The following is an 11,808-nucleotide window of genomic DNA, read 5'->3' as shown; positions in this document are numbered from 1 at the left end:
CCCCTACTTTTGTGTTACAGACGCGTCCCCTACTTTTGTGTTACAGACGTGTCCCCTACTTTTGCGTTACAGACGCGTCATGATGACATTGATCAGGAGTGTTTACACGTAATGGATCAATTGCCAGTGTAGAGCTGCTTTAGATCTTCCTCCCCGTGTGGTAGGATCTTCCTGCCCGTGTGGTAGGATCTTCCTCCCCCGTGTGGTAGGATCTTCCTCCCCCGTGTGGTAGGATCTTCCTGCCCGTGTGGTAGGATCTTCCTCCCCCGTGTGGTAGGATCTTCCTCCCCCGTGTGGTAGGATCTTCCTCCCCCGTGTGGTAGGATCTTCCTCCTCCGTGTGGTAGGGTCTTCCTCCCCCGTGTGGGAGGATCTTCCTGCCCCGTGTGGTAGGATCTTCCTGCCCGTGTGATAAGATCCTCCTCCCCTTGTGGTACGATCTTCCTCCCCGTATGGTAGGATCTTCCTGCCCCGTGTGATAGAACCTTCCTCTCCCCGTGTGGTAGGAGGTGCAAGATGTGTCAGAAGACTCTCCGTCCCGCGGACCCCAGTAACGAGTGAACTTTAGGGACGTCCACCGGCCTCATGCTCGGGTGGTGGCAACTGACCTTGCGTGATGGGGGATGGGGTACGCCGGGGATGGGGTACGACGGGGATGGGGTACGACGGGGATGGGGTACGACGGGTATGGGTTACGACGGGGATGGGGTACGCCGGGGATGGGTTACGACGGGGATGGGGTACGCCGGGGATGGGGTACGCCGGGGATGGGGTACGCCGGGGATGGGGTACGCCGGGGATGGGGTACGCCGGGGATGGGGTACGACGGGGATGGGGTACGCCGGGGATGGGGTACGCCGGGGATGGGTACGACGGGGATGGGGTACGACGGGGATGGGGTACGACGGGTATGGGTTACGACGGGGATGGGGTACGCCGGGGATGGGGTACGACGGGGATGGGGTACGACGGGGATGGGGTGCGACGGGGATGGGGTACGACGGGGATGGGGTACGACGGGGATGGGGTGCGACGGGGATGGGGTGCGACGGGGATGGGATGCGACGGGGATGGGGTACGCCGGGGATGGGGTGCGCCGGGGATGGGGTACGACGGGGATGGGGTACTACGGGGATGGGGTACGACGGGGATGGGGTGCGACGAGCGAGCGAGAGCCGCAGGGAATGGTAATGTCCCCCCTCCCCCATACCCCAATTTTAAGACCACGAATGGCCTTCCTCCTCCTCGTCATCATCATCATCATCATCATCATCATCATCATCACGTTGATGCCACGCGCCTCTAGGACAGGTCTTCTGGTCTGCCTTAAGGTTGGTGGGTCATAATCTTCGACGACCAGAAGAAGGTGCCGCCGCCCTCCGCCACACGAAGCAACTAAGGAGTGAGTGAGTCGTTTTTTGGGGGAGGGTGGTTGGGGACGGGCGCTGAAGTGCTTGTGGCTCACTGATGCGCCGCTTCCTCACTGACACTCTCTACTCTCCTCCTTCGATACCAAAACGGGAGAGAGAGAGAGAGAGAGAGAGAGAGAGAGAGAGAGAGAGAGAGAGAGAGAGAGAGAGAGAGAGAGAGAGAGAGAGACCCTAATTCATCATTGGCACGAAGGTCAATAGAAAAAAGAAAAGAGATATCTCATGATTGCGGATACTACTTCCGTAACTGAGGGCTCTTCCTCCTCCTCCTCCTCCTCCTCCCCCGTGCTGGCGGCCTCCTCCTCCTCCTCCTCCTCCTCCTCCTCCTCCTCCCCCTCCTCCTCCCAATGTTCATTGCTGTGATTGGCCCGTCGAAGACCCCGACCGACCGCCAATATCCGTGACAATAGCCTCGTTTCCCAATATGTCTTTTCTGACTTCTCCTTTTTTTCTTCTTCTTTTTTGCTCCACAAATGTGAGGGGTCTTGCGACTCAACAGCTGCAACATGGGGGACATGCGGAGAGTCCCGTCGACTCATCTCCAGACACAAGTATTTTGATAATGGAAATGGGACACTCTGACTACTGCTAAGATGTGCGGACGGCGTAGTCAGTGATTTCCCATCATTTCTTTGCCCTGCTATGTAAAGTAGCGATGTTAACGTCGGGAGGCGTGGGTCGTGGTGTAAGGTGGAGGTCAAAGGCCCAAGGCATGTATGACATACCCCAAGGGGTCGCACGGTCGTGCCCAACGGTCGTACTGTCAGTCTCGTGCGTCGCACCGTCTTGCTCGAGGGTCGTACAGACGTGTGTGGTCGGTGGTCGTTCTCCCGTTCTCGAGGGTCGCATAGTCGTGTTCAAGGGTCGTACAGGTGTCCTCAATGGGTCGTGCCTTGGTGCTCAAGGGTCGTATCTTCGTGCTCAAGGGTCGTAGCTTCGTGCTCGAGGGTCGTACCGTTGTGCTCAAGGGTCGTACCTTCGTGCTCGAGGGGCGTACGTACCTTCGTGCTCGAGGGGCGTAAGTACCTTCGTGCTCGAGGGTCGTACCGTCGTGCTCAAGGGTCGTACCATCGTGTTTAAGGGTCGTATTATCGTGTTCAAGATATTAATACCTTTTTCATAGTCTATTGTTCCACGTATCATATTTCGTTCCTGTACTATTCGTCAACTGAACATTAATACAGTGTTATATATTGCACAGTCGCAGTGTACATTATGTTATGACTGCATATATATATATATATATATATATATATATATATATATATATATATATATATATATATATATATATATATATGACTTGAGCAGACGTATAATTGAGGGAATTACTGCAAATGATATTCATGGTGATTTATTTTTGTCCGTATGTTTTTTTTTTTTTAAAGTCTTCACATGTTCAGCTTAGTGCTTTCATTCTCTGTAAGTACGTTCTGCGTAATCAGCATTGATACAACTGTTTGATGTATTTTTCTGTTTGCTTAGTGTATTGATTTTGTATTAATACGGTAATTAGCTGTAAGCCTTTTCATTATTCAGATTTCTGTGTGTGTGTGTATGTATATATATATATATATATATATATATATATATATATATATATATATATATATATATATATATATATATATATATGTATGTATGTATATATCCTGCAGTATATTATCTCCATTTTATAATACCATCGTCTCTTTTTTTTTTTTATAGGCAGGTGCTGGACGATGATAGGCCGTGGTAACCTCAGGGTCCTGGAGCGAGCAGTGTAGAACCTGCTGGTGACGTCATGACCACATACCTCAAGCACCTGCCAAACTCCCAGGGTGAGTACGAGTGCTCGCTCCCCTTCCAGCGAGGCCGCATAGGGCGGGTGGGCAGCCGGGGAAGCCGAGAGGCTGGGGCCTCCTCCGCCGCTTATACGTACATGTATTCTCTCTCTCTCTCTCTCCATTTTCTTTGTGAGGAAGTTATGATAATGCTCAAGTATGATGAAAACGAGACCAGGGATAAAGAAAATATGATGTTGATTGCGTAGGGCTGAAAGTTTAGAAAAAAAAAAGTGTCAAGGGATAAAGAAAATATGGATTAAGATATAGATTATGGAGGTGCCCTGAAAAAAATATGTATGCCGACGAGAACTAGAGACGATGCAGCTTTTGAGTGGTCATTCCCAACATGACTTCAGATAGTCCAAGGAAACTGTGGTTGTATTATGATGGGTTTTTGACCCACGAAGTTTACGCCTGGCGGACGGAAAAGGCTCCGGAGCTCACCAGCCTAGTGCCTGGTAGACTGCCAAAGAAGCACTCACGAGCCTGGTAGAGTACCAGATGAGCACTCACCAGCCTAGTAGACTACCAGATGACCACTCACCAGCCTAGTAGACTACCAAGTAAGCACTCACCAGCCTAGTAGACTATCAGATGACCACTCACCAGCCTAGTAGACTACCAAGTAAGCACTCAATACTACCAGATGACCACTCACCAGCCTAGTAGACTACCAAGTAAGCACTCACCAGCCTAGTAGACTACCAAGTAAGCACTCACCTGCCTTGTAGACTACCAGATGACCACTCACCAGCCTAGTAGACTACCAAGGATAACCCCAACGAGTCTGGGCTACGCACCGCGCGCCTCTGAGCGGATAGGAACCTTCGAAGTCAACAAAGGAAGTACGCGCGAGGCGTCCCGTTCGGTGGTCGTGTGCATCGCCATCAAGCGGTTGGGCTGGTTAGTTGTGAGGAAGGAGGAGTTGTTGCGTCTGCTGGCTAAGATCTATGGAAGAAGATACCGACAACAAACATTTTCGCTCACGGGTGTACACAACTCGGGTGCCATCCGAACAAAGATGACGTGTTTGTGGAACGTATTTGTTTTGAGGGAGATGGGTGGGTGGGAGGAGGAGGAGGCGAGGGTTTCTTCTTTCTCTCTTTTTTGTGTTGTTTCTTTCGTGCGTCCCAGCAGTGAGTATTTATTGTTCTAACGGTGAAAGTTCGGCGGGCAGTGAGTTCCGCCGCAGAAGTGCAAATTGGAATGCAGGTATCCTGTTTGCTTGAGTGCCCGGAGCATACAGAAAAACACGAAAGCAATTTGGACGGACGAGATTTATTTTGTAAATTTTCGTTTTCAGTTTTACCTTCTTCCCTCCCCCACCCCCAACTTGACACACCGTCAGACGAAGAAGAAAATGGGTTTTATACACACCGTCAGACGAAGAAGAAAATGGGTTTTATACACACCGTCAGACGAAGAAGAAAATGTTTTTTTTTAGGTTTTTGGAGTAAAGTTATGAAAATATAGCTGGATTGGGCTAAAGTTATAAGAAAACTATAATTGCAGTTCGAATCCCCAGTTTCTTAACTAATAAATTTGTAAGCAAAGACTTAAAAGCCTTATATATATATATATATATATATATATATATATATATATATATATATATATATATATATATATATATATATTATATATATATATATATATATATATATATATATATATATATATATATATATATATATATATATATATATATATGTGTGTGTATATATATATATATATATATATATATATATATATATATATATATATATATATATTCGCATCGTCGTATTCCTGAACTTTTGTAGACCAGAAACAAGGAAATCTAAAACTCATGGTTGGAGTGTGGCGTGCCTACGCCAGGGAACGTATTTGACAAAAGGGGATAAATATGGTAGACGTTGGAAATGGGAAGCGAGACTATAATGCCCAGAGACTTAAGGCAACTCGGGATCTCTTGGGGGACACTCCTGTGGTCTTTGCCTTCTCTTCCTGACGCTGGTAATGGCTGTGCGATGATGAGCCAGCCTTGAAAGATGCGCCAGTCCCTCCCGCTTTGGACTCGGGGTAAGACTTATTTGCCGAGTAGGATTAATTTCTATGGTGACGAAGGACGGAACGAGACTTTACGATCCTTTGGTGGGTGGGGGAGCAGATGCACGGCGGTACGACCATCGAGCGCGACGATACACGGCCCTGGACTGGAGGTCGTCGGCACGACCCTTGAGGAACAAAAGTGCGACCCCTCGGGATACGATGGCCTGGCCTCTGACCTCACCCTTCGGCGATCAGACACAAAGGCCAGGCAGGCCCGTCGTGTCCCAGAGCTCGTGCCGTGATGCTCAAGGTGGGCTGGAGATGCCCTCTTCGGCGGCCGTGCCTCAGAAGTGACCTAGATAACCACGTAATCATGAGCCACTCTTGTGCGGTGCAAGCTGTCATGTGGCAACACCGAAGGCTCTGCTTATGTCTTACGAACCTCCGCGAAGTGTATGGACAATTGCCTTCTTCCTTCCCGCCCTCCGCGCGCTGAACGAGTAATGTGATTTTGACGTGGGTTTACGTAGCTTAGAAGACTGTGACTTGGGTTTACACAGCTTTAGAAGACCTTGACTTGGGTTTACACAGCTTTAGAAGACCTTGACTTGGGTTTACACAGCTTTAGAAGACCTTGACTTGGGTTTACACAGCTTTAGAAGACCTTGACTTGGGTTTACATAGCTTTAGAAGACGGTGACTTGGGGTAAATAGCTTTAGAAGACCATGACTTGGGTTCACATAACTTTAGAAGACCGTTACTTGGGTTCACATAACTTTAGAAGACCGTGACTTGGGTTAAGTAGCCTTAGAAGACCTTAGTTTCCCAACCTGATGATGTGAAGAAAGCTTTGGCCCACTGACAGTACTTCTGGGGAGGAGATTTTCATCATTGAAGGCGCCACACGCCAACCAGGCATTTCGCACCCGGGCAACAAGCAAACACACACACACACACACACACACACACACACACGCACACACACACGCACACACACACACACACACACACACACACACACACACACACACACACACACACACACACACGCAACACACACACGCAACACACACACAACACATACAACACATACCACCCGCGCCATACCAGGGGTGGTTCCGCCTGCAGGAGCAGCGATCCCCGGCTTTCTCCCATATCTGGTGTTCGGTGGGCCGGGAAGAATGTGGTGATGGGCTCTCTCTCTCTCTCTCTCTCTCTCTCTCTCTCTCTCTCTCTCTCTCTCTCTCTCTCTCTCTCTCTCTCTCTCTCTCTCTCTCTCCTCCCCCACCTGCAGGATACGTGCCTTGACTGTGTACCTGCCTGTGAACGAGATCCAGGAGGGAATGGACTGTGTTTAAAAGGCGCTATGTTCCTGTCGGCGAGACTTCAGTGTATTTGCCACACAGGGGAAACGTAGGAGATTCTCCACGCGCTTGAGTTGGTCATGTGAACTCCGTGGACTCATAGGAATATCTTGATCACGCGCAAAATTGTGATCCTTTCCAATATATATATATATATATAAAACGGAACCTCAACATGTATTATCCTTTCTTGTTTACCAGGGAAAAGGTAAACTATGTAGAATTTATTTCCATTCAGAATTGGTTTCAGTGGAGCATTTCTAGAGGGGAGAACACTCGCAAGGCCCGGGTCACCTCCTCTGGGGAGAGTTTCCCCAAGACCTCCTCCTCCCCATCACCGGTGTCGAGATCGCGAGACTGGAGATGGGGGAAGGGTAGCCTCTGGGCCGAGATGATTGGCGCGCAGGTGTTGCACGCGGCGCCGTGCTTGGAGGAACCAGGAGGAGGAAGAGGAGACATTATTATTATTATTATTGTTATTATTATTGTTTACTGTAAGTGGAGGAGGGCGAGGAGGTTAAAAACCTCCGGTGCGTGGAAGTGTCCAGACCCAGGGACAGGCTGTTCTAGTGGGGTGTGAGGGCGGTGGGGTATGAGACCGACCGACCGACGGAGCAGTCAGCCACCGTTCGTTCTTGCTGGCGACCGACCGAGTGTCTCTCTGACGGCCAGCTCTGTGAGACCTCGCGGGAAGCCTTTGAAGGAGAGAGAGAGAGAGAGAGAGAGAGAGAGAGAGAGAGAGAGAGCGTCCTCGTTGCCATAGCGACGACTCAGGAGGAGGAGGGAGGGGGAGCTATTTAAGAGGGCTTGAACGCACAGGGTTCTTCTCTGCCACCCTTAAATGGCTATTTCCGTGGATGATTATTTCTCTCTCTCTCTCTCTCTCTCTCTCTCTCTCTCTCTCTCTCTCTCTCTCTCTCTCTCTCTCTCTCTCTCTCTCCGTATAGAGTTGTGAGGGACGGAAGAGAGCGTGCGAGAGTTCAGCAGTTTTGGAGCCCGTTGAAAAATTAAGGGGGAGCCTGCAAGGTCGTGAGCTGAGACCTTTGAATTGCGAGGAATTCTGCGAGGTTGCGAATTGAGGGCCACACAGAGACGCGAGGAAGTCTGTGAGGTTGTGGGGGAGGTCCGTGAGGTTACGAGGAGCCCCTCGAAACCATTGCGAGGAAGCTTACAGGAAGATCGTCCGGGGCAACCACTCAGGCTGTGAGGGAGGTCACGGGGTCGGACAAGGTGTGACCCCACCCCATCCCCCATTTCATCGTTCGTGTAGGGGATAACAGGTCAGAATGGGTGGTGAGGCTGGGAGGAGGAAGAGGGAGGAGGGGCGGGAGAGGCTACAACATGGCCACAGACAAATAGACTCGACCATTGTTGATCACCATATCGTATTCTTCCTCTAGTGATGTAGTGTCCGAGACTTTAGTTAAAGGTGTTCCTTCCTCCTCAACCCCCCAAACCCCCTATCTTAATGGCTGGCGGTCATGTACTGGATGATTTTGACACGCCTGTGGTGGGTGGTTGGTTTCTGGGTATCTCCGTTACTGGCCTAGGAGAGAGAAAGAGAGAGAGAGAGAGAGAGAGAGAGAGAGAGAGAGAGAGAGAGAGAGAGAGAGAGAGAGAGAGAGAGAGAGAGAGAGAGATTCAGTGGCTTTCTCTGGTACCCCTTATCGGGTCAGTGGCTTGAGGGGTAAATGGCACCGGATGGATCAGTGTCATGAGGAGGGTGGTGGTTTGAAGGGGTGCCGCTCCAGACTGATTGTATGAATCCAGGTAACACTTCCTTCCTCCTCCCCAGTACATTATGTATACACGTAGCTACGCTTAATTTATTCACCAAGATTATGATTGCATTTAGATAGTGTGCTATGATAACCATTCTTTAATCTCCCCCCACTTCCCCTTCCGTGGGCAATTAGTAAGGGGGAAGGGGTGGTAGAGTTTCTTGAGTGAGGAAGGGAAGTGGCTTGTAGGGTGAGGTGGGGTTGGAGGGGGTGTTATATGACCCCCCTGTAGGATAGAAGCAGCGAGCCACACTTCCCCCGGACTCTGTGGGGGTGGGTTAGGGGGAAGGGGGAACTTATGGGTAATTATGATCTCGGGTCCTGAACCTGTGGTCGTTTTCGGTGGGGACTGCTCGCGACGCCTGGCCATCCCACGGCCTTTGCCTCCTCCTCCTCCTCCTCACCTATTCGACCTGACGTAAGAGCCTCATCCTCGTCCCGTCTGATTTACGAGAGTCGCGTTCCGTCTCCTCTGTTACGTGCCCGCGTCGTCGTTCCGTTCCCCTCCCTCCCGCACCTCAGCCGTGCGACCGCGTCTGCACGTCGAGGGAGGGAGAGGAGAGGAGAGGAGAGGAGAGGAGGGGGCCTCTTGGGTCTGCGGGGCGTGTGTGACGCCGAAGGTCTTTCCGTCTTCTGTTCTGATGTACCAGCCGGTACGCGCCTCACCTTCGTCTGTATCGTATAGCTCTGCCAGTCGTTCGTGACTTGGTGTTCCGTCATCGCTTTTGATTGTGAAGCCATCAGCAGCCACATCACCCCCTCAAGTCTCCGCCTTACTGGTCCAACAACTTCCACCACCTCTCATTCCTCACCTCCCACCTCTCGTTCCTCACCTCCCACTTCTCATTCCTCACCTCCCACCTCTCATTCCTCACCTCCCACCTCTCATTCCTCACCTCCCACTTCTCATTCCTCACCTCCCACCTCTCATTCCTCACCTTCCAACTCTCATTCCTCTCCAAGCATCTGCCATTTCCCCGTGCCCCCCACCCACCCCTCTTCACCCCTCTCGTGTGTGTGTGTGTGTGTGTGTGTGTGTGTGTGTGTATGTATGTATGTGACGCCACAAGCTCCCCCCCCCCCCCCCGCCCTTGCCTCCTTTCTCATCTCTGTACGTCACCTCTTTCGCCTCCAGTGTTTATCTTCCCTCGTGGGTTGTATGAGGTGCCTCACAGCTTCTACCCCCCCCCCCCCTCTCTTGGCTGGCTTCCCGCCTCTGTGCCACCTCTTTTGTGCGCCTTCTGATAACCCCAGTCACTCTCCTCTCTCTCACTCTCTCTCTCTCACTCTCTCTCTCTCTCTCTCTCTCTCTCTCTCTCTCTCTCTCTCTCTCTCTCTCTCTCTCTCTCTCTCTCTCTCTCTCTCTCTCTCCTTAGCCTCCCCTGCCCCCTTCACCTCTCCCGCCCTTCTTCCGACACCATCTCCCCCCTCCTCCTCCTCCTCCTCCTATTCGTCTCTTTGAAGAAGCCAGAGGGGCCACCCCCCACCCATTTTTTTCTTCCTTTTTGCCTCAGAATAGCGTAGCCTGGTCGACGATTGGAAAAGGACGGTGGTGGCGGTAATGGTTAAGGAATGTCGCGACGTTTGATTCCACGACTCTTGGCTGGAAACCATCAGTCGGCGGGGAGTTCCCGAAGTGCGAATGAGAGTGACCTCCGCTTCGATACCGGGGAAGGGGAGAGTGGGAGTGAGTGGGTGGGTGGGGAGACGGTAGTGAAGCCCGACCAGCCAGAGAGTCTCCCCGTCACTCGAGAGCAACACCCGGGTGCTCCACGGACGTCCGAGATCGACTCGGATGATATCTTCGTCGCTACGCTCGCTGCCTGCCCTCCTGCTGTTTTCCTCCCCCGCCGCCTCCCTCCCGCCCCACAGTCTTCCCGCTCACTGAGCACTTCAGAGAGCGATTGAGAATTCACTTGCAGGAGGAGGCTACCAGAACTTGGGGTAGGGATGGGCAGAAGAGAAGAGATCACCACGCAGAACGCGCTCCGCCTTTCTGGTCAGTAGGAGAGAGTCGCAAGGGATTATTTGCGTCATGTTATCCCCCCCTCGTCCAACACCTGATATATCTATCTATCTATCTATCTATCTATCTATCTATCTATATATATATATATATATATATATATATATATATATATATATATATATATATATATATTTATATATATATTTATATGTTGGAAAGGATCACAATTTTGCGCGTGATCAAGATATTCATGTCACAATCGCATGTTTACCAAATGGCGTCCTAGATCGTCTCTTCGATGTATATCAACTGGCTTATAGTTCTCTCTTGTGTTTCCCCTGATGATGTGATTATTACACGAAAGTGCACTTGGGAACTTATCGTGTTTCATTTTCCCCATTGACTCTTGGAATATATATATATATATATATATATATATATATATATATATATATATATATATATATATATATATATATATATAAACGGGAGTTCTTTTGTTGATACGAGGGATATTACCAAAAAGGTACAGTGTGTCGGGGGATGGGGGCAGCAGAGAGAGCTTTTAGCAGATGGCTCGCTCTATGAAGTAACAAAGCTCGAGGAGTGGGGGAGGGAGGGAGGGGGGGGGGGCAAGAAGAAGAAGAAGAAGAAGAGGTAAAGGAAGAAAGAGAAAGAAAGGTCTTGACGCCATGCTCCAAAGGGGAGTATTCATGGCCTGGGAGTGTGTTGAATATTTCCCGGTCTTAAGAGAGGGAGGTCTCGACGCCTCCTTCCAAAAATCCCGATTACAAGGATGGAAAGTAGTCGAGGGTCGGCAACGTTTTGGTGCCAGCTGTGCACGTCAGAGCGCGGAGCCTTGCGTGGTAACGCTGAGGCAGAAGTGAACCACGCAAAAGCAAAGGCGGAACTTGAAACGGAGTGCGTTACGTGTCCGATTTTTGTTATTTCTCGTCCAAAGAGCGAATTCTGCCCGACTGGCCATCATCACTGACCTCACCACGAGGCAGTGCATGGGGAGGGATGGGATGGTTAGAGGTGGAGACAGTTATATAACAAAAGCTCACAGTGGGTTACGGTGAACACAAACTCCAGTGACTCTGCTCCTATAGAATATGAGCCTCCCTACCACCCACACCCTCCCTTTTTTTTTTTTTCAAAAACATATTTGGAAGATTAGAAAACGTTCCCGTTCAAAATGGCTTTTTCCCCCCTTGGCCCATTTCTGGATGTGGGTGGGGTGGGGTTTGTTGGCATCTGCAGTTGTTTCCAGAGTTTTATTTTCTTTCGGTCGTAAACTTTTCCAGATCGGTTTGCCAAATTGCTCGTCCTCTTGTTTCGCCCTTTGAAGCTCTCGAATGAGCTGGAGGGATTTTGCCTCGAGAACCGGTGCTCCGGAAATGTATC

At 50.2% G+C, this 11,808-nt stretch overlaps 1 long non-coding RNA gene across 1 annotated transcript in view; it reads left to right on the top strand.

The window, feature by feature from the left end:
- LOC139764580 (uncharacterized) overlaps nucleotides 1-3,252 on the top strand; it is a 220,034-nt gene extending 216,782 nt beyond the window's left edge. Inside the window, exon 3 of the long non-coding RNA XR_011716410.1 lies at nucleotides 3,137-3,252. This is a non-coding gene — a long non-coding RNA (uncharacterized lncRNA). The remainder of the gene's footprint in view (nucleotides 1-3,136) is intronic.
- The last annotated feature ends 8,556 nt before the right edge of the window (nucleotides 3,253-11,808 follow it).

The sequence above is a fragment of the Panulirus ornatus genome, chromosome 50 (genome assembly GCF_036320965.1).
Source record: "Panulirus ornatus isolate Po-2019 chromosome 50, ASM3632096v1, whole genome shotgun sequence".
In the NCBI taxonomy this organism is placed as follows: Eukaryota; Metazoa; Arthropoda; class Malacostraca; order Decapoda; family Palinuridae; genus Panulirus; species Panulirus ornatus.
The sequence above is the reverse complement of the archived record's forward strand: the minus strand, read 5'-3'. Positions and strand labels throughout refer to the sequence as shown.